The sequence below is a fragment of the Lissotriton vulgaris genome, chromosome 1_1, assembly GCF_964263255.1.
Source record: "Lissotriton vulgaris chromosome 1_1, aLisVul1.2, whole genome shotgun sequence".
Classification (NCBI taxonomy): domain Eukaryota; kingdom Metazoa; phylum Chordata; class Amphibia; order Caudata; family Salamandridae; genus Lissotriton; species Lissotriton vulgaris.
Window position 1 is genome coordinate 101411835 of NC_141685.1, and position 22968 is coordinate 101434802.

Here is a 22968-nt window from a genome sequence, read left to right on the forward strand (position 1 = left end):
GGCGGCAGAGCTAGCTGTGACTCTGGGTATGGTTGTGAGACCCGATTCTTTTGTGCTGCTTGGTAAGCCGAGACCGTGCTTGTTGAATATTCATCCAATGCGAGTGGTGAGATCCGCATTGCTGGTCTGCCTGAAGTTATGATGCTGCCGACAGTAGCGTGTCTGCTAAAAGCGATGGAATGACTGGTGGATCTATAAAGCCAAATAAGAGAAAGTTATCTTCCGACACCGCAGTCTTCATGACTGAGACCAGTAACACTGAAGTATCTGAGACTCACAGCAGTAATTTCTCCTTTCAGAGCGTTATTGCTGCAGATGGAGTGAAGCCCAGAAGTAAGCACATTACTAAGGTACCAACAAAGATTAATGTTTTTCATTTGTATTAACTGTTCCTCTTTTGCAGCATTTGGAAATGCATTTTCAAGTTGTGATGCTTTTTGTTTAGTTTTTTCTTGTAGGCTGTTACCTTTGGTTTAAAGGGAACGATGTTGTAGTGTGTGACCTTAATGCTGCAGTTTGCATTTCATTACCATCATTTGCTTATCCTGGAAAATCTCCAGGGTGTAGGAGGTTTGCTGTTCCAGAGTTCTTTCTTCAGCTTCTGGGCAGTTGTTGCTCTGTGGCGATCTGTGATCCTGTTTCTCTTTTCTTCTTGTAGTAGCTCCTATCAGAGCTTCATCCTCCCGCCAACGATAATAAGATGCCAGGCATCACCCAGCACACAACACAGCCTATGATGTGATACGTCTATCTGCTCGACTCAGTTAGAGCGTGGATAACGTTCTCTGGATCTATCAGGCTGTGAATGTAACCTAAGGACTTAAGATGAAATGTAGAGCTTACCTCCTTCCTGAGTGGCTCCAGACTGCTGTGTGCAGACCCGATAGCTGGCAGCCCCCTGGAGTATGTATGTATAAATCAGAGTATGATGGAAGTAACCTGCAATACAGTAGCAGGTAGCACCCTGCCATAGAGTAGGATTTCTCATAGTATTTTATTTCCTGACACATTAATGTAGATTTTCTTTTAACTGGCAGAACAACAACACTGACCATACATTTCCTGGCACCGTCTTTAAAATGACGTACACATTAGGAATGGCATTTCATTCTGCTGGAATAATAGCACAAGTTATCTTACTATGATGTTGCACCACAGATCTTTGGCTGCAATGCATTCCATGTTTCATTCAAACATGCTTTCTACAGGGCACATACATGATTTGCTGCTGTAGAGAAATAATGCTCCTGTGTACTGTGGCAGACTCCGAAATATTGAAAAACTTAATGATTTCTCTTTCAGCACTTCATAGTAAAACCTTTCATTTTTTGACTCATACATTTGGCAGAAACATAACTTAGTACCATTAAAATAGTTGTGATGGGGAACATTCATGTGGGGTTAGGACTGGCTCGACCAGAGGGCTTGCTGACTCAGAGGAGTATGGAGTTGACCACCTTGCCTGGTCCGGTGTGGAACCAAGCCAGCGATGCTTTGCTGCAGGTTCATTTGCCCTGATAGCTGGTCAACAGTTTGAGGAGGAGGAGGTGAAGAGCTGGCTAAGTGTGCCCTGAGGCTGGCATTTCAGTACATCCCTGAGAAGTGAGCTTTGAGTCGATGTAGTGTTCCTCTTATACCACATGCAATTCACCCTCTCCAAAGCCTCAAGAATTCCTGGGTGTGAAGGGCGGCTGATTCTGATCGGGTGCTTGATAGTTTTCCAGAAACTCATGTTCTTGTTTGTTCATGTTTGTCAGTAGTTAATGAAACACGCCCAGGCGTTTTATCTCTTCAGTGACACAAGCTGCAATAAACGTTTCTTTGTTGTTGCAAAAAAATATAAATGGCCGACGAGCCTCTGTCTGTCAAAGAATGGAAGGGCTGGGGAACTTTCAGTCTTCTCACTGCTAAGCAGAGCACTCATGCTTCATCCTCCGTCAGGCCTCTGATTTTGGCCACTGGGACTTTAGAGCCCATCCTTTTAATGAGAAAAACAAAACTGCAAGTCCCATAAGCAATAGTGGTGGAAGGTGTCTGTCACGCATGACCTGGGACAACATCCGATTCAGCACATCCAGTTCCATTTTTTAAGTATTTGACACAATATTGAATTTATAACCTTTGTTTTTTATGGTCATGAGTCACCAGAATACTAAAAACGTGTCTTTTATTTTCAAGGTCAAATAAGTAATGGTCACTTGGAAGCTCTTTTAATTCTTCAGTATTTGTCATTGATCTCCACGTGTGGCTGGTTTGGGTCTGCCCCCTGCATCTTTCCTGATAACTCGCACAGGTAAGGAGCTTGTAGAGGCAACATGATAACGCCATACTCGTCTGTAAGAAGTGCGCTCGGAGGCAGGTATCCGATCATTTTTGTGAAACGAGTAAGCGCCAATATCTGCTATGTACATTTGTTAAAATAAAACAGTCAAATCACAGAATATTGTTCCAGAGGTTCAGTCCCAGGGACATTATCTGTAACTGAACGCAGACACCCTAGGAAGCATGTGCTTTTAAGACAAGTTGCGTTCACTCACCTTAAGGTGACATGCTTCATCATTGGGCTATACTCCTCACCAGGCCAGCGCTACAATGCCTGGCGGGTACCACCAGAGGGCACTTTGTTGCAGATGTTTTATTAAGTACGCTGGATGAGCATAGTAGGACAGAGGATGTTGTGTCATAAGATGTGAGATTGGTGAAAGTCTGAATATAAGATCAACTATCAACCAGTTGCCACAATATAGTTAATGTGATCTTCCTGGTCCATGTTGAGATTAAAAACAGTGGCAGAGAAATTGAGGAACTAATGGCCCCTATCACTGTGTGAAAGTGTCGATCACCTATGGACCTGCTGGTAAGCTGGGGTCTATACTTCAGGTCAACTTTTTTCATGCCTTGTGTAGTCATGGAGCAATCTGTTGGCATTTCATCAGGACCAAATATGGCAAAATGGGTAAATGTGACCTAATCTTCTCCACAGCGTGAGGAGCTCTGTAACTCCAAGCCCTGCACCGTGCATAGGTGATAAGGTGCCTATTACCATCTTACTACCACAGATGAGTGCTGTCTAACAGAGTGCACTAGATACGGTAACCCTCATAAAATTCAGGACATTTTGTCTTATCCAATAGCGAGGACGCCGCATCAGAGGGCAACTGGTCTTAAAAGCACATGCTTCCTAGGGTGCCTGCGTTCAGTTAGAGATAATGTCTGTGGGACTGAACCTCCAGAACAGAACTGTGAGTTGATTTATATGAAGAATGTGTATACTGGACTGTCATTTTCCTCGTCATCTCTTATGATTTGTAAAATAAAACACAACACACCGGGAGGCAAACACATCTATCATACATTAAATACAAAAATAGCAAAAGGCCAAGCAAACTAACAAGTGACAATTGTCTTTGCAATGGAGGAGAGCATCCACCCTAGAGCAAGTTGGAGTATATCATGCTAATGCTACACAATGTATTTTTATACACTTTTCTCCTAATACAAGTCAATGAAACATGAACACGTGATAGAAACAGTTACTGAAACAACACTAATGAGTAGGAGGCAGGATCTTCTCTCGAGAGGAATGTGAGGAGTCCGTGAGGTGCAGATAAAAGATACACAGACAAGCTGCAGAATTCACTGTTTCTGGAAATAACACTTCTGTTTGTCAATATTCAATTTACTACAAGATGCAGGAAACTGTGCAGATGGACATCACTAAATAAAATGGTTCTGGGCCCTAATAGAATCATGTAACTTTGTAGGCATATTAAGGCGAACAGACACATCAAATTAATATAAGAATATTGTAATTTGGTAATGTAATATATCAATGCACGTTGTGGCATTCATGTGTAACCAATTATCGGTATTAAGGAAACCAGTATATCCAGTTATGCTTTCTGAATTCCTTCTTCCTAGAGGCCACCACTGCTGCTATCCTGCTGTATTCAGCAGTGCATCCTGTGACCTATAATCCTGTATTTAATCAATACCAAAGGTCGTCAATGCTTTAGCCAACTCCGGTCACTGGTGCCACTCGCACCCCCACCACCCTTGGGCCTGTTATTCTTTTAGCCAGCTCCAGTCAGTAGTGGCCCCTTGGACCTCTATGTAAGCCTACTAGCCAGCTCCAGTTAGTAGTGGCCCCTTGGACCTGTATGTAAGCCTACTAGCCAGCTCCTGTTAGTAGTGGCCCCTGGGACCTGTTACCATTCTAGCCAACTTGAGTCGTTAGTAGCACCTTGGGACTAGTGATCATACTAACCAGCTTCAGTCAGTATTGGCTCCCTGAGATCTATTATCCTGCTAAGTAACTCCAGTCAGTAGTGACCCCTGTACCTTAAATCCTGCAAATATTCAAAACCAGAGGTCAACTCTACTGCCAACCAGTTCCAGCCAATATTGACATGTATTGTTACCCTGCTTGTAATGAATACCAGAGGCCAGAGTTGTTGCTAACCAGCTCCAGTCACCAGTGGCCCGTCACATATTATCCTCAATAGGATCAATGCCCAAGGCCTGTGCAGCGGCTAACCTCCTCTAGTCAGTAGTGACCTCCCAGACCTGTTATTCTGCATATAATCAGCAAGGCTTTGGTTCTAAAAACACTCACCCCACATCCTTATGGTACATTAGCAATGTAATTTATTTACATCATACGGTAGGTACCGCACTATATCACATGATCCCAAAAACAAAGAAAATCAAAATGTCCCTAACCGTTCAACACTTCACCTTGTCAAAAATGACCAAATCACACCAAGCACTATAGCCTGCCGTATCACATGGCACACTCAGCCACAACATGACCAGATACCACCACAGGGATTCGGGGCCATTAATCCTATGTTTGAGGCATGTGTGCTGTAGATGTAATTGCTTTGCATACTCCTGCCATCTTGTGTTGGGTCCGGATGTTTGCAAGTTGTTTTTCTTTGAAGAAGTCTTTCCAGTCACGAGGTAAGGTGACTCCTCCTTTCGGTGATAGTGCACATGGGCATTGACTCCATTGTTAGATAGTTTTTTACCCCCAACGGGTTTGGATGTGTATTGCTGCGCTCCGAAACCGTTCTTCAGGTTCCCCTCGGTAGGCAGTCCACTTTACCCTCGACAGTATTGTTTCAGTATGCATTTCTTTGTTCTCTGCGTTTCAGATCAATCAACAAACTATCCATTTTCGATAGAAAACCTTGCGGGCAACCGTCGGGCTACGTAGGGCCAGCCTTCTACAAATGGAACGGACTCCATTCCATTTCTTTCCTTGGTACCACACCAAGTACCCTCACACTGACCTACATCAAGTTTGTAACTTATGCCTCTCTCCGGAGCACAAGGAGGAAGACTGCATCGCTTGTAAGTCGTTGTGGTCCAAGAGGACTCTACCCGATCATCAGTCTCGATGACGAGAGAGGCAGCGCCAAAGCATTCAACACACTGGATATCTTTGCAGAAGAATCTAACCAAGAAGAGATAGAAGCATCCTCCGTAGTAGAAGAGGCCCTCTCGATTCCAGAGTCTGATTCCGAGCTCTAAATCTATCTGGAGTCCCAAGATGTGCCTTCGGCACATGGTACAGTGAGTACCGAAGAACCCTTGCCCCCTAAATCCTCTTCTAAAACTCATAAGGCTATGGCACCACCTCTGCCTTCGGGTCACAGTCGGCTCCGAGACAATGTTTCCAACGCCAAGTCCCTCGGCACCAAAACAAACCGTCAAGCCTTCCAGCTCCGGATCAAGTCAGAAGAAATTTCCTTCGGATCCGAAATCATCAGGCTCCAAGGACAGATCTGGTTTGGAGCCAAAACCCTCCGCTTCGAAACACAATCTCGCTTCTGAGCCGAAACATTCTAAAGACTAGCCGAAATCCGAGGACAATGTTCTTGAGCCTCCAGAACCAATTTTAGACGTCCTTAAGGCCAAATTGGATCCCATACAAAATACATTTGTAATGAATCCTGATACTGGACATAAATCCAGCGAAGCACAAGCATCCTGGAGAGGACACTTCTGATAAGATTCCCTTAAAGAAGAAGGAGATGGCTACTAGCCATGTTTATCCTGCGCCACAACCCTCCCTACCTCCACCCTCTTTTCCACAGTTAATAATTAAAGAGCCCTTACACATAACACCTCAGGGATCTCCACATCCAGATCCAGATGTGGACAAGGTGATGATGATACTCATTTGCCTGCAGACCCGTGGAATGATTACACCATTGACCTCCAGGAGGCAATGAACCGGACCTTTACCCAGCAAAGCCATCACCACCAGATGATAATATGGCTTATGATCAGCTCATTGCCAGAGCAGCAGAGTATCATGGGGGTACCATCACATAAAGAGACATTAGAGGAGGACTTTCTATTTGAAACACTTGAGTCTACGCACAGGTCAAGTCAAACACTCCCTATGCTTGAAGGCATGATGCGGCATGCAGATGATCTCTTTAAAGACCCTGTCAGAGCATGTATTTTAACTCCAAGGGTAGATATATCCTGCATTTATTAAGGGACAATTACCTCTTGGCTCTCTAGTAGTGTCCAACGCTCGCAAAAGAGCTAACTCGCAAACCTGTGGGGATGCACCTCCCCCAGATAAAGAATCCAAACTTACAGATGCCTCGGGGAAACGAGTAGCTGTTCAAGCCCCTAACCACTGACGCATCGCAAACACACAGGACCTACTAGCTAGGTACGGCAGGGCGCACTGGGATGAGATGGAGCAACTGCTCCAATATCTCCCAGGCGTACACAAAACTAAGGCACAGCAGTTAGTTGAAGAGGGGAGACTCATTTCTAAGTCCTCAATGAGATGTGCTTTAGACGCAGCAGACACCGCAGCTCGGGAGATCAATACCAGCATTCTCCTTAGAAGGCGTGCATGGCTTAGGATTCCAGCTCGAGAGATCAATACCAGCATTCTCCTTAGAAGGCGTGCATGGCTTAGGATCTCAGCCCAGGAGATCAATACTAGCATTCTCCACAGAAGGCATGCATGGCTTAGGATCTCAGGGTTTCCTGAGGTTCAACAGCCCGTGTTGAACACTCCCTTTGACAAAGAACACCTGTTTGGTCCTGTAGTTGACCAATCCTTAGAAAAGAATAAAAAGGACAGTGAAGTAGCAAAATCCATTGGAGCACCCCAGTCCCCATCCAATAGAGGCTCCTTTCGCCGCTCGTTTTACATAGCAGGGTCCTAAACAACATCCTCAGACTAAAATGCTTCCTCTTGCAAAGGTTTCTACAGAGGAGGATATAGAGGAAACAAATCCAAAGGCAGACCCCTGCTCAAGAAGCCCTCAGCGTCCCCACCGACCTCAAGAACTACCGACCCATCTCTCTCCTCCCCTTCGTAACCAAAGTCACAGAGAAGATCATCCATGCCCAGCTAACAAAATTCATCGAAGAAAACTCCCATCTCAACCCCTCCTAATCTGGATTCCGCAGCAACCACAGCACCAAGACCGCTCTCCTCGCTGCCATAGACAACTTCCACACCCTCCTCGACCAAGGGCACACTGCAGCTCTGATCCTACTTGATTTCTCTGCGGCATTCCACCGTCCCCCACCGCACACTCACCGGCAGACTCCATGACGCCGGCATACAGGGAACCGCCCTTGACTGTATCCTTCCTCACTGGCAGAACCCAAAGAATCAGACTGCCACCCTTCCTCTCCAAACCCACAGAAATCAACTGCGGAGTACCACAAGGATCGTAGCTCTGCCACACGCTCTTCAACATCTACATGGCCCTCCTCGCCACCATCGTCAAACAGCACAGACTCAGTATAGTATCCTACCCCCACGACACCCAGGCCATCCTCTCTCTCTTCAAGGACACTACACAATCAGACAACAGTACATCTACTTCACCAGTTGGGGTTTACAATAATTGCACAAAAATCTCACCTGTTTCCGGCACAAGTGCAATCTTATCTGGGAGCTTCCATCAACACTCTCAAAGCTCTAGCCGCTCCCAATATAGCCAGGATTCACAATATCCAGGCCACACTATTACAATTTCAACTCAACCAATCATTACCCGCCAAAGTCTTCATGCATCTGCTGGGAATGATTGCATCCTACGTTGCAATCGTACCTCATGTAAGGCTTCACATGCGTCCTCTGCAACAATGTCTAGCGAGTCAGTGGAATCAATCACAGTGGGCCAGATGTACGACGTAATTTTGCATGCGCAAACAGGTTTGCGAACCCGTTTGCACATGCAAAATCACTGTTGGCCGTGTACAATTTCAAAATAGCAAGTCGCAGTTTATTTACGACTCTCTATTTAAGAATTGCAAGTCGCAATTAGGAAGGGGCATTCCCTTCCTAATTGCGTCCGCAAAGCTATGTGTGAATGTTTTGTGACCACAATTGCGGTCGCAAAACACTTGCAAATTACCACCCTCTTCAAGAGGGTGGTAATGCAGTCGCAATTTCGAAGGGGTCCCCAGGGTACCCCTTCCACTTTGTGACTGTGTCTAAAAATACTGGAAGACGGAAGACACTTCCTTGGTGCCTGTTCAAACAGGCACCAAGAAGCATCTTGCCGGTCTGCATTGTAGAGGCTCCCGCCGGATCCTGAAGACTCTGTGACACAGGACACAGACTTCCAGACATCTCTGACGCTGCTCGACGTTCCCAGCAAAGCTGAGACCCGTGGCGGACACGAGATACGTGATACGGAACTCCTGGACATCCTGCATTTTGCAAGCTGGATCTACTTTCCGAGGTATTTGGAAGTTGTGCTTTGGGGTGCTTGAAGCCCCAGATCCGAGCCACATTTGCACCGACGCACAGGCCTCCACACTCTATGAGTGTCCCGTGGGGCCCGCTCCTGCATTTCAGCTCGACACGTCTTCGCGGTTCCTTGCCCTTTGGCTAGTGAGCCCCTGGAAGACTTTCTTTTAAAACTAACTCGCTTTCCTGGTTGCTCCAGGCTTGCTCCAGCTTCCCTACAAAGGATAAGCACCTCAGACCTTGCTGGTCTGCTCCGAAGCCAATCTTCATCTCCTGCGTAGATTGCGTTTGCCAAGGCTTGTTGGGTCCAATCCAGATACCGACACCGCAGTCCACTAGATCCTTCGTGGGACAGCTCGAATCCAGCTCCTGGTCATCGTCGACGCCTCCTGGTCCTCGTGGCTGCAGAGACAAGCCTCACTTCTTCACCTGAAATCACCCGAAATCGCCTGGTTCCTTCCTGGTTCCTTCCTGGTCACTGGCTAGTGACCCAGACTCTGTCCCTTCTGCTTTCAGGTTCTTCAGATCTTCAATCCACTCTTGGATCCACCTGGACACTTTTCCTCCGGTCGCCTTCTGCCCTTCTTCGCAGCTCTCCATTGGAATCGACGACGAAACCCGAAACGAAAAGACACCTACGCACCCGGCTTCCCTGGGTGAGGTAACTCGAGTACTCTGGTGCCCCTGCGGGTATTGACTCTCCTAGTGTCCTAGTCTAAAAGGGCTCCATCGTAGTTCACTCCCGTGTGCCCATAATCTGTAACTTTGTAACTTCTTCGTTTCCCATAGAAAGTCAATGGTAAGCTGCGACTGTGTTTGGTCACTGCACGCGTCTCCCGTGGTCCTCCTGCATCCTAACCGTTGGTTGTTTAGAGAGCCCCAGCGATTCCACAGGCTATAGGCCTGCTTTCTATTCCAAAACTGGTTCTTATACCAATATTTTAGTGTATGGTTTGTGAGGCCCCTAGGGCATAACTGTATTTGTGCAACTTATCGTATGCTAATTAAGTAACTTGTATTGTGCTTTTACCTCTGACCTCATAAAGAGTGCAGAGGGGTTGTGTTTAGAATAAATAAATATATATTTGATATATACCTTGTGTGGTGTCCTTTCATTTGGTATTCAAGGGATTAAAAAAGGTAAAACAACGTGCTTAACTCGCCTCTAAGTCTTAGCCTGACGACTACTGGTCCATGCTACCACTAGGATAGCTTTCTATAAGGTTGACTTTACAACCACCATCAATAAGGGTCGATTAGACTGGTGCATGGTGCCCACTAGAACTAGTGGACATCATATGCCAGGCTGTAGTGTAGTTCCTATTTTCCCTATAGGCCCTGCGCATTGGAATAACATAAACTGCAGTGTAGACGTAGGACTGCGGTCTTCTAGGTCTCTACTGACTATGTTAGACTTAATTTAGGTTTGCGCCAGCTAGCTCAGAGGTCACTGGAAACTTTCTTGACTGAATAGGAAGTGATCAGCTTCCCTGGCTCAGACAAGAAGGGATTCAGCTTCCGACAACCGCATAAACATGACAACTTTGCTCCTCAGAAGAAGAGTCAATCTCTAGAGTCGTGTGAAACAATAGACCGCTATTTCACTCAGTCAGTTGTGCAGATTTTACTTTCACCAGGATGCAGAGAATAGAGAGACGGGCGTTTTTCAATAAAATATATTATTTATTGAGCAGTCTTCCTTCTCATGCAAGAAAAATGAATTGCCACAATTGCAAAACTTGTTATTATGAAAAGTGTGTACAGTAAAAGGAGTATTACGAAATAATACTATAAAAGCATTGATATGGTTTCTTACCCGTAAGATGGTTAAAATGAATAAAATATATACATTCATATATACATTAGCTAACGACCTCAACTGGTGCTTCTAACTATGCCTACCGTGGTGTACCTGACCTAAGCCTAATACATGGGAGGGAGTAAGTAAGTAGCAGTTTAAGTTAAGTTGGTTTTGCCAAGAGTTTGTTTCAAGAATTCTCTCTAAGGGTTTAGTCAGACCGTACCTCTGGAATAGAATGCAGGAGGTCTGGTATCTCCGCTCAGGACCCGATATCCCAGTTACCCGCAAGGGTAGGCTGGAAACGCCGGAGCTGGATTTTCTCGGCAGGAGAAAAGACAGCATCTTTCTCAGCGCGTCAAGGAGGAGGAGGGGCAGCGTCCGTGGGCTTCTCGCATCTGCTGGGCTCTCTGCAAGGGGACAGCTCTTCTGCTCCAGTATTCACCACCACTGTGTGTTTGCTTAAGGCAGCATTGGTATATTTATACCTGAAAGGTGCTGAGTTTGACGTACGTTTTTGGACATAAGACGTCAATAAAGATGTCATTAAGAACTGGTCGTTCTTACAGTGCTCGCAGGAGTTCTATTACTAATCAAAACAAAGCAAGCGGGGCTTTCCCAGGTTGCTGGGGGGTTTGAGATGTCGAAAGAACTCGGTGTGTTATCTAGGAATCTAAGGAAGTGGCTTCTGCTGTGTCATGGACTGTCATGAGCTGCAGAGACGAGTTACTGAAATATGGTTCTGATTGTTTATGCCATTATAGGGATATGTATTGATTATAGCCGTATAGGGGCATGAGGTCACAATATTGATCGGGGTCCTAGATAGAACACAACAAGGCTAACTTCTCACAAACTTCATCCCCAAGTTCTTCTTCCCTACTTTCAAAACTGAGGTTTTCCAGTGAACAACGCAAAAGGCCCAAACTCTGCATCCAGGTTCCCACACCCAGCATCCAAAGGCAATGCCCTACGGATGATTTGGTCAGGGATATTTGCTTACCCTTTTCCGCCTCTCCTGCTAATTCCATTACTGGTTCGGACCCTCAGACAAACGTCCCCCACATTGATCTTAATAGCCCTCACATGTTCTCGTCAACCTTGGTACTCTCATCCTTAGAACTCTCAGTGGTTCCACATCAAAAGCTACATCTCACACCTTGACTCCTCACTCCGAGCCATTGAGAAATCAGACATCCAATTCCCAGAGATCTCAACCTAGCGATTTGGCTCCTGAAGTGATAGAGTTTAGTTATTTACAACTACAACCAGACTGTATGAATATTCTCAAGGAAGCTAGACAGCCTACTACTAGAGCATGTTATGCAGCAAATGGAAACGTTTTGTTGCCTATTGTAACAACAACAATATCAATCATCTTGATGCGTTTGTGCAGAATCATTTGTTAACTGTTGCATTTACAGCAATGTGGATTAACTTACACATCCATTTGTTTACACCTGGGAGTCGTAGCTGCACACTTGCAAAATAGACAACACCTATCTCTCTTCAGAGTACCAGTGATTAAAGCCTTCATGGAAGGATTAAAAAGGGTTATACCGCCAAGTATTCCCCTGCCCCATAGTGGAACTTAAACATAGACCTTACAAGACTAATGGGCCCGCCTTTTGAACCAATGCACAAATGTCCGTTACAATTCCTGTCATGGAAAGTTGCTTTCTTCATAACGATAACCTCACTAAGGAGAGTTGATGAACTTCAGGCATTACCTATACAAGAGCCTTTCTTTCAACTTCACAAAGACAGAGGGGTTCTACGTACCAATGCTAAATTTCTCCTTAAAGTAGTTTCTGCTTAGGGGTAACTTGTGTACGATATCAAATTAAAATAACATATCATTAGCCGTTTCACTATTAATTGAACCATCGGAATTCTGGTATAGAATTTATGTGCTGCAATGATAATAGAGCAAAAGACACACAATTGATGGACGGAATGCAGAACAAATCAAAACATTCACCCCCAGCCAAGAGATCTGGGTTGAATCCATCATTATGCTAGTTGCTAGTTTTGCCGCCATCTTAGGGAAGGTGCTGGGTGACGGTGCATTTGGCCGGACGATCCCACCCCCGGACAGAATAAAATGACATCACACTCTCGACCGCGCAGCGGACGATCGCAGCGGGCGCGCCTAAGGCAAGCCCGTCTGCGCCCGTCCGGGCCCAGGGCCACACTCCCTGCCCAAAATCTTCCTGACAGAGGGCAGCTGAGTTACTCCAGCCAGGAGCACCTATCGCTAAGACCCAGAGCTACATGTCCCATTATCGAGTTACAGAAGGAAGGTAAAAACTGTCCATCCTGCTTGCGCGCTTTTGCATTCGCATCTACCGGGGACCCAAACCTGCCCCAAAACCAGTCCAAGATACCAAATCATAGAAACAACACTATCAAGGCTAGCTTAATCAATGTCAGGTTCTTGGTTAAACACAACATCCACACAGCGGAACTGATTGAAAGCCAAAAAATTGACCTACTATTTGTTACGGAAACCTGGGCAGATGAAGCCTCGGATGCCGATCTGACCTTGGCTATCCCAGAGGGCTTCTCCATTTATAGAGCCGACAGGAAAATGAAACGCGGGGGAGGTTAAGCAATCATAGCAAAAGAGGGGCTTAGGATCAAGAGTTCAGAAAAAGGGAGTAACCCGGACTGTGAAACCCTGATCTTTCAGATTAAGATCACAAACGATTACACGTTCAATGGCCTATTAATTTACAGACCACCCAGTGCCAAAACGCCTCTAATTGAGCTACTAAGTTCGTTCTTAGAATCTAGTGTGATAGGCCCTGACTACACAATTCTAGGAGACTTTAACCTACACTTGGAGAAAACTTCTGATCCCAAGGTAGCTTCATTCAAGGATGCATTGGCAAACTTTGCCTTGAACCAAAAGGTATACCCCGACACTCATTGTGCTGGCCATACCTTAGATGGTATTTTCACCTCATGTCAGAGCCTAAACAAAATTGGCACTCTCCCGGTTCCATGGTCAGACCACAAGCTGGTCTTCTTCTTATTAGAAATTAAAGAAGACACAGGGAGGCCCGCTGAAATTCTTAGGAACACTACATATCCCGACTGGTCAAAAGTCAACCCTCAGGCTCTTCTTGACACACTCCGCTCATCCTACCCAGTTCTTGATGCAGACAGCAATACAGCCTGTAAGCAATTTAGTGGGTGGTTGGATGCCCCAGTTCAGGTCACTTCCCACAAAGGAGAGTGACTTTCAAAGGGAAAACCCCCTCACATCCATGGTTCTCAGAAGCACTGGAGGCACAGAAACAGACGTGCAGAAGGGCAGAGAAAAAGTGGAGAACCAATTACGACACCAAGCTCAAACAGGAATATAAAGCAGTCCTAGCCAGCTATAAAAAATTAACAATGACGGAAAAAAGCAAATACTTTGTGCAAAAAATCAATGAGTCAAAAAATTCTAGTAAAGCTCTCTTTGCCACTGTAAAAAAAACTATCAAAAATTGGAAACAATAGTTCGGAAGCAATGCCGTAACACATTGGGTGAACTCTTTGTCAACAAGGTATCCTAAGTTTATGATTCCTTCAAAAGTCACCAGCCAGATAACGCAGCCCAGGCTCTCTCACACCTAACAAATCTAGCGGAACAATCAGCCCAATTCACACTGTTCCATTTCATCCCTCCTACAGCAGGTAAATTCGGCAAGAGGTGCTTACCACTAATTCAGGCAGTCCAATGGACCCTTGCCCGCCTAAAGTAATGCAAGTCCAATCCATACTATACAACGTCATATAATTTGGAATAAGAGCTGGGTAACAACGCAGTCACGCATAGCAAATGTAATTTCTTTTTACAGGAGGCTTTAGAGGTGGGGCTTCTTTATCTATTCCAATACCACGGGAGGGGATTGGTGTGGGAGGAGTGTGAAAGGGACTGTGTGTGTTTCGGGAGGGGGCGGGTTGAAGAACAGAACACGCTGATGTCACCAGGGGGGATATTTCAGCCAAGCGTCCTGGACATGAATAATGTCCCAACTGTGGGTAGCATGAAAGCGGAGGGGGAGGCGGGGCTTTTAGAGATAGTTAGAGACGGAGACAGGACGGTTGGAGAGGGTAAACAATCTCGCGACCACGAAGAGGCAGAGTTAAGAGGGGTTTGAGGGACAGACTGCCAAGCACAGAGACAGCTCACTGGGTAGCGGCGCACACGCCCTGTGGCCACAAAATACCAGAGAAACTGGCAGCAGTAGAGAGAGTCGGGCACAGAGACAGCCCCGCCTACGGAGGGCGGTGGAATGCTGGTAGCCCACAGACTAGTGGGCAGAGGAGGGAGCGCTAAATAACACTACATGGGTAGCTTTGTAGTGTAGTTCCTATATTCCCAATAGGCATCTGCGCATTGGAATAATATAGACACCAGTGTAGACCTGGAACTGAGGTCACCTAGGTCTCTGCTGACTATATTAGACTTAAGTGTTTACCAGCTAGCTCAGAGGTCACTAGAAACTTTCTCGAATGTGCAAGAGGGTTTTACGCCTCCTACTTAGACAAGAAGGGATTAGTTTCTGACAACCATACAACATGACAACTTTGCATCTCCATGAGTTATGAGGGAATCCCCAGAGTCGTGAAAAACAATAGAGGGGATGTTTCACTCAGTAAGTACGTGCATGCTTAGTTTCACCAGAATATTAGAGAAAGAGAGACGGGCGTTTTCAATAAAAGATGGTATTTATTAAACAGTCTGTTTTCTCTTACATGAGAAGTGAATTGCTACGATCGCAATACTTGTCATAAAGTAAAGTGCGTACAGTACAAAGAGTAGCATAAAATAATATTGTAAAAGCATAATATAGTTTCTAAGCCATAAGATGCATCTAAGACGGTTTAAAATATATACTGTAATAAAATACGAAACTTCCTCAACTGGTGCTTCTAAGTTACGCCTACCCCGGTGTACCTAACCTAAGTCTAGTACTGGGTTGAAGTAAGTGAGAAGTACTTTAAGTTAAATCGTTTTGCTAAAAATGTATAAAACCAAGAATTCTCTCAGCGTCTAATCAGCTCCATACCTTATCTAGAATGCGAGAGGACTTGTATCTCACTTGGAACTCGATCTCCCGGCTTCCCGCGAGAGCAGTCGGGAAACACCGGAGCTGGATTTCTCGGCTGGAGAAAAGACAGCGTCTATCCCAGTGCGTCGGACAGGAGGGTCGCCTTCCTTCAGCTTCAGTAGGACATCGGGCGTGAAGACGGTCGATCTGCTCCATGAATACCACCGTGTGTTTTACTGGAAAAACCTGGGCATATTTATACTGTACAGGTGCCTCGCTTGATGTCAAGAGGTGGACAAGTTATCGTCAATGTAGACATGTTAACGTCAATGTAGACAGGTTAACATCAAGGTAGACATATTAATGTCAAGGGTGGACATATTAACGTCACTATATGCACGAAGTGCGTCTATCCCTCTATGGGTCGGGTACAAATCAATACTGAAGACGTGGGTAAAATCCCCCGGGACTTACAGTGGGCTGATTTTGTCTCACAGCCAGTTTTGTACTTTCTAGGGGCTTGGTGGAAGAGGAAACGCCATGTAAGGAGTGCGTCAACTCTTACTCTAATATGGGCTTGATTCTAATGTCCACATAGGGGTTTGAATGATTGAATCCGTTATCGGGCATGAATCGGGCAATTTAGATTAGGGACCTAGATAAGAACATGACAGCTTGGGGTGCAGAAAGAGAGTGCCGTAGAAGATGGGTCTTAAGAGATGCAAACTCGGCTGTTGAAAAAAGCCCAGCACTGATCGAAATCCTAAGAGGCGTACCAGGGCATCATAAGAAAGCGGGGCAGAGTAACAATGTATGAGGGAAGGACGGGTAACAGAATACGAGGAAGGAGGGCAGAGGGGCGGCAGGCCACAAGAGGAAATATGCTGGTGAGGAAGGAGGGAGAAGCACAGAAACGAGCGAGAAAAGGGGCTGGCGAGGGTGAAAGAAACAGTCAGTTCACTCGGAAGGGAGGGATCGTCGAAAAAGGGTTGTGAAGGAACAGCATACGAGGACAGAGACGAGAACAGCACAAGCAGGAAGTGCTATAAGGGAGGGGGTGGCAAATGGTGAGCACTGTCGCGGCCACTTTGATGTTCTCAGTGCCACGCGGCTTACTGAGAACAACAAAGCGGCCGCGAAAGTGCTCCCAATGGCTGCAGGCTGACAAATGGTGCACGCGCCCAGCGCACATGCACTGTATCTCATCCGCCTGCAGCCTTTGGGAGCTCTTTTGAAAACCCCTTACTAAACTCTCACAGAGCAACGCATGTGCGTTAGCTCAGCGAGACCTAAAAAGGAACAGGACCTGCACTACACTCCCAACATGTTCCAGGAGGAATGTTGCTCCATCAGGTGATTATCAGAAGTTTGATAACAACAAGAATAGTGCACAGAGGGAGTCAAATGTGGAAGCTGAAGAGACCAAAAAAAACAGAGATCAAGAAAGGGAATAGAGAAAGAAGAAACAGGGGAAAAGGAACCTTAGAGTTATAGGAATCCTTACCTGACAGTTATATTATATTTTGTTCCTCCGAGGGTGGCAGCCACGCTGCACTGCCTGGTCATCACCAGAATATCTTGAAAGGAAGTAAAGAAATAGTTTTGCTTCAGACGATCACATTTCATCCCATCTTCCAAATAACCGTCCTGAACTTCCAAAACAAAAGAATCTCTTGTTCTCTGGACGCCATTGCCAAGCAACTCTGGTTATGAATAAATACTTTTTTTGGTTCAAGAACCACGATCCTTTGCTGGGAAATGTCTCTGTGAATATGGAGTGCACACACAGTCTTAGAGAACAAACCCTAACAACCCAGTCCACATCTTCATAACCCCCATCTTTCCATTTAGATCCCATGAAACTTGCAAATCAAAACAATCTGGTTCACAAAAGGCATGTTAAGGTCCTTGTACATAATTTTGTCCACCATTCATAAATAATTCAACCAGACTCTTAGATTTTTCCAAACCATGTTCTCTGAGCAACTGCAATTCTAGCTCAAGCTGATGCAGAGTTCGAATGAATGAATGAATGAATACGCACTTATATAGCGCATGACTACCCGGAGGCATCCCAGCGCATTAGACAACCTAGTCATTACTCAACGGTTCAGGAAAACAAAAAGGTCTTTAAAAGTTTCCTGAACCTCAGATGGTTAACTTCCAATCGGATGGCATCGGGAAGCTGGTTCCAAAATTTCGCAGCCTGTAGGGAAAAACGTCTGCCACCCATACGGGTCCTTTTGATCCTAGGGACATTCAGAAATTTCTTATTGCTGGACCTTAAAGTCCGTGGAGTTTGATGGAGTTTGAACATAGGTTGTATCAAGGCAGGTCCGGAATCTATCATCGACTTATGCACAATAGTCATAGCCTTGAACCAAATCCTTTGTTGCACTGGCAACCAGTGCAGTTGATGTAATGCTGGCTTAGTCAAGCTCCTCCTAGGGATGTCCAACAGCAGACGAGCCGCACAGTTTTGGACTGTCTGCAGGATTTTTATCGTTCCCTGAGGGGCACCCAGATAAACTGCATTCGCGTAATCAAGCCGCAATAGGATCAGGGCCTGCACCAGGAGGCGCCTGGCTTCAAACGGGAGGAGCTTAAGAATCTTTCTTATTAATCTTATTAGGGCGTAACAGGTGGTTGCCACCTTACGAGATTGAACCAGGAAACTAAGAGTTGGGTCTAGCCAGACTCCTAAACTCTTAATTTGTTTCTTGTGGGAAGGGGGCTGGCCAAAGCTGCTAGGCCACCAAGCATCCACAGAAGTGGGTGCATTGTGCCCCAACATCATGACCTCGGTTTTTGTACCATAAGCTTCAGGAAGGACTCGTCCATCCAATCGAGTACTTCACTTAGGCATGCAGAGAGATAATTACAAGCAGAGCCCTGACCAGAGTGAAATTACTAACTGGGTGTCATCGGCATAAGTGACCAGTTGCACCCCCCTGGGCAAAACCACCTCAGCCAACGGCCTCATGTAGATGTTAAACTGGTGGGACTGAGGGAGGCTCCCTGGGGGACGCCGCAGTGCAGGGGCATCTGGGTTGAAATTACCTCCTCCTCAAAGACAGCAAAAGTTCTGCCCGTGAGAAAGGAATGAAGCCATTTCAGGGCCACACTAGATACCCCTATGTCACTTAACGTTTGAATCATGACTGTATGATTGACAGTGTCGAAGGCTGCGCTTAGGTCTAATAGGATGATGGCTGCACAGCTTCCAGCATCCACAATTTTCCTGGCTTCTTCGACCACTGCAATGAGGGCGGTCTCTGTGCCCTGTTTGTGCCTAAAGCCCGTCTGGGTGGGGTGTAAGGATTTGTGGTTTTCCAGGAAGGTGGAAAGTATAGCGTTCACATGTTTTTCCACCAGCTTACTAATGCCCTGCAGCAAGGAAATGGGGCGATAATTTGTCCAGTCCTCCGGGTCTAGATTCGTTTTTTTTAAAATAGCCTTCCACTCGCCTGCTTCCAAGGAGGTGGAACAAGACCCGATGCCATGGAAGAATTAATTACCTCCTGAATGACTGACGCCACCGTCTCTGATACCCTCTTAAGAATGGTACGGGGAGCAGCATCGGCGGGGGACCCGGACTTAAGATTTCCCTGCAGTAACTGCAGTGTCGAGCAGTCGAGCGGATTAAACTCCTCAAGCCTAGTCATCCCAAGAGGGGGAGGGAGGAGTGGTACCGGGTCAACCTGCTGAAACAAGGAGTAGATTTTGGCCACTTTAGTAGCAAAATAATTTGCTAATTCATCGCAACGTTTATGTGCGAGTAGTGGCTCACTGAATACTGACCAATGGGAGCAACAAGGCATCAATGTGTTGGCGCTTTGAATTTATAAATTATTTAAAGGTGTGATGCGGAGGGTCAGTGTCTTGTGAGCCCTACAGGACGGCGACCCAAGGACTATAATTTGGAATAAATCCTTCGCAAGACAAAGCTTAGAATATTGAAATGTTGAGACCTCCATTGAAGTCAACGGAGCAGCAGCAGCCTCTAAAAACGGATATAGGCCCGCTGCTCTCAACATCACAATGTCCTAAAACACAGCCTCTGCCTTTCTCTTTCCCCTGCCTCTCCAAAATATATGGATTGGGCAGGAGAAGGCAGAGGATAGAGCCTGCAGCAGGGCACACAAGAGCCTCCCCCCCTTCCTCCTCGCAGTGTCACTGGCGTCTAGGAAGGAGGTGGGGTTCTGCTCATCTCTTGCATCTCTCCGGCTCACCTGAATGATGAAAAGCAGTTTAGCCGAGCCCAGGGAGAACCAGGGGCTGACTTCAGCCTCTTTTCACAGCTATTGCTGTGAATTTTCAACAATTAACCGCCATGGTCCTGCATGCAGCTGTTAACTGTTGAACATTCACAGCAACAGCTGTGAAACAAAGTTTTCAGAGTACCGGAGGTGTTTCAACCCCCTCGGTCTCTGGGACACCGTTGTTTTATTAATGAACACATTCTGCCCTCATGGGGCAAACAGTGTAATGACCTTATAGTTAGCCGTAGCAGGCAATACTGCCCATTAAAGGACCGCTCCCTTGGTAAAGGCCCTTGCCTTTGGAGCTACAACAAGCTTCAAAGCTATATTAAAGGTTTCAAATAATTACTGAAAGCATAAACATGGTTACTCAGTCAGGGAAATAATTATCATAATATTTGCAGGAGAATCACATAAAGGTAACTGCTAAAGTATATCAAAAGCCAGAATCAGAAATAACTCTATCTGTAAAGTCAATAGACAGACCACAACAACAAATGTGTGCAAAGAAATAAGAAAAACTGTTTCTATAATATCAAATAGCAAACTGCCAAAGAATTTGCTTAAGTAAAAATCAAGGAAAAGTTCTTAAGTACAAAATCAGTAAGAGGAGTGACATGTAGTTTGACTATAGGAAAACTGTAAAATAAAACAATTCCAGGAAATATCCTAAAACAGTACATTTTATAAGTTTTAAGACAGAGAGAACACATTATTGACATGGTTCATGATGAGGTAAAAATTACAGCAACCAATGAATGTTCATGAAAACATGGCACAACAAAATGTAGTTAAATAAACCACACCTACAAAATGAATAATTAATTGTGACTTTTCCCCTAAAAGCCACAAGTCATTTTACAAGGTTATTCCCTAACATAATAACTGGATCTTAATCACAGTTTAAGTTTCTGGCCATTCATAATTGACCCAATTTGTACGGGAACATTTGCTGACAGCTCATTAGTTGTTTATTAGAAATAACCGAGGCTAGAGTTAACAGCTCGGCACGGGCTCTGCTAGCCTCGTATCTGTGCAACAGAATTTTTTCAGTCGAGCTGGGGGAAGCTAGTTCAAAAACTTTCAGTTCCCCTTGCGGAGTGCCCCAGGGGTCCTCTTTAAGTCCGACCCTTTTTAATTTGTATGTAGCCCCATTAGCTGAAATCATTAGGGCAGCTGGCTTCACACCGGTGTCTTACACCGACGACACCCAGATTGTGGTGTCTATTAGCAAGGATGTGAAAGAGACAGCGAAGAAATTCAGATCCTGCATGGTACAAGTCAGACAATGGATGCTCACCAATTGTCGGAAATTGAATGGGGATAAAAGTGAGGTTCTGGTGCTAGGGGGTGATCCAAACATCTGGTCCCCGGAGTGGTGGCCTGATAGCTTGGGCAGCTGTCCGGTTCCAGCAGAGAAGGTCAAAAATCTGGGTATGACCTTAGATATCAATCTTTCCTTCGACGCCCAGGCCAGTAAATTGGCTTCGGCAGTCTGGTTCATTTTAAAAATGATTAAAAAACTATTGCCCTTCATCCCAAAGGATGCCAGGAAAAAGATGGTAACTGCCCTTGCCCTGTCTAGGATAGACTATGGGAATGCCCTGTATGCCGGAGCTAAGCTGCAAATTCTATCAAAACTTCAGCGCCTGCAGAATGCAGCTGCAAGGCTGGTGCTAGACATTCCTAAACACGAGCCAATTACCCATAAATTAAAATCCCTGCACTGGCTCCCTATCGTCAAAAGGATTCAATTTAAATCACTGTGTCTGGCCTACGAGGCGCTCCAGGGGTCTGGCGCTCAGTTCTTAAAGACCCGTCTGAAACAGTATGAACCCTCCAGGCTTCTTTTTTTCCAGTCAAGCCAAATTGATCCTAGTGCCCAGATTCAAAAGAGCCAGATGGGGAGGCAGAAGTTTCCTTCTACATACAGCAAAAGTTTGGAACCTGCTTCCAATTTCTATAAAAAACAGTCCATCCCTGCTTTCTTTTAGAAAAGCAGTGAAAACCTGGCTTTTCACGGTAGCCTGCTAGAGGGCTTGATCAGGCCAGAAAACCTTCTTCTGTCTTAGCGCCAAGATGCCCTCGGGCATTCGCGCGCTCTATAAAATAATAAATCAAATCAAATCAAATTAAACCTGCACTACTTTCCCAAGAGGGGTGGGTTGGGAGCTCCCGTCAGCCTGACTGTGGAACGTGTAGGACATTTATTGATTAAAAGAGATGCTGGATTCCCATTTACTTCTTCAACAAAAGGGCCACTCTGGGTGACCTCTAGGACTGCACCAAGCATGCAATCCTTCTCCCGTCTCAGGCACCGTCATTGTGTCTGATTCAGTCCAGTAGAAACTCCTAGTGTAGATGCAAGTTGTGAAAAATCCTTATTAATCACTGAAGAATTTTGTTGAAATCCTGAATTTGTTGAGAATTTGGCATTCTATTCTGTATTGGGCTGTGGGGCCATCAGGACTGAAGGCATGTTCCAATATATCTGCCTTTGATTCTGCATGCTCGGCACAGAGGCCAGTTGGGCTGGGACCATTGACTGAGACATCCCATTGTGTGCCGTCTGATTCATGTTTCAGTTTCCCAGGTTCCTGCAAACATCGCAAGGATCATCTCTTATTCTGCACATTATTAGTGTTTGAGGTATTTAAATTGCCAAAACATCTGTGTTGGGTTTATATCTGTATATATACATCTGTTTTGGGTTTATATCTATAACTAGAATCAGAAACAACATTATTACACTTAGCAATTCTTCTTACTTTCCACAATTTTCCATCTTGAGTAATTACAGAATTACTAAACACTTTTTTGATTTGTATAGGTTTACCAAACTTACATGACCCTTTCATCATCAGACCTGGTCTCATAATCCTTATCCAATCACCCACAACAAAATGATGAGTTTTGACCTTCCATTTTTTACTGTACCAACTCATGGTCTTGTGTTGCTTTGCTTCTACTCTCTTAGCTGTATCATGTACACATTCTTTAATGTCCAGTTTACCTTGACACTTATTCTTAGACCACCATGGACACATTTTTGAAGCTGGATCTCTTCCTTTGAGTAGTTTAAATGGACTAAGCTCTGTTGTTGTATGGGGTGTA

The 22968-nt window shown here is 45.3% G+C and overlaps 1 pseudogene across 1 annotated transcript in view; it reads left to right on the top strand.

Annotated features, from left to right (window-relative positions):
• Positions 1-300: 300 nt before the first annotated feature.
• Positions 301-22968, top strand: part of LOC147737591 (uncharacterized) — a 41871-nt pseudogene continuing 19203 nt past the window's right edge. The window contains exons 1-2 of the transcript XR_015299698.1: positions 301-350; positions 2179-2293. The product of XR_015299698.1 is annotated as an uncharacterized LOC147737591 (transcript). The remainder of the gene's footprint in view (positions 351-2178; positions 2294-22968) is intronic.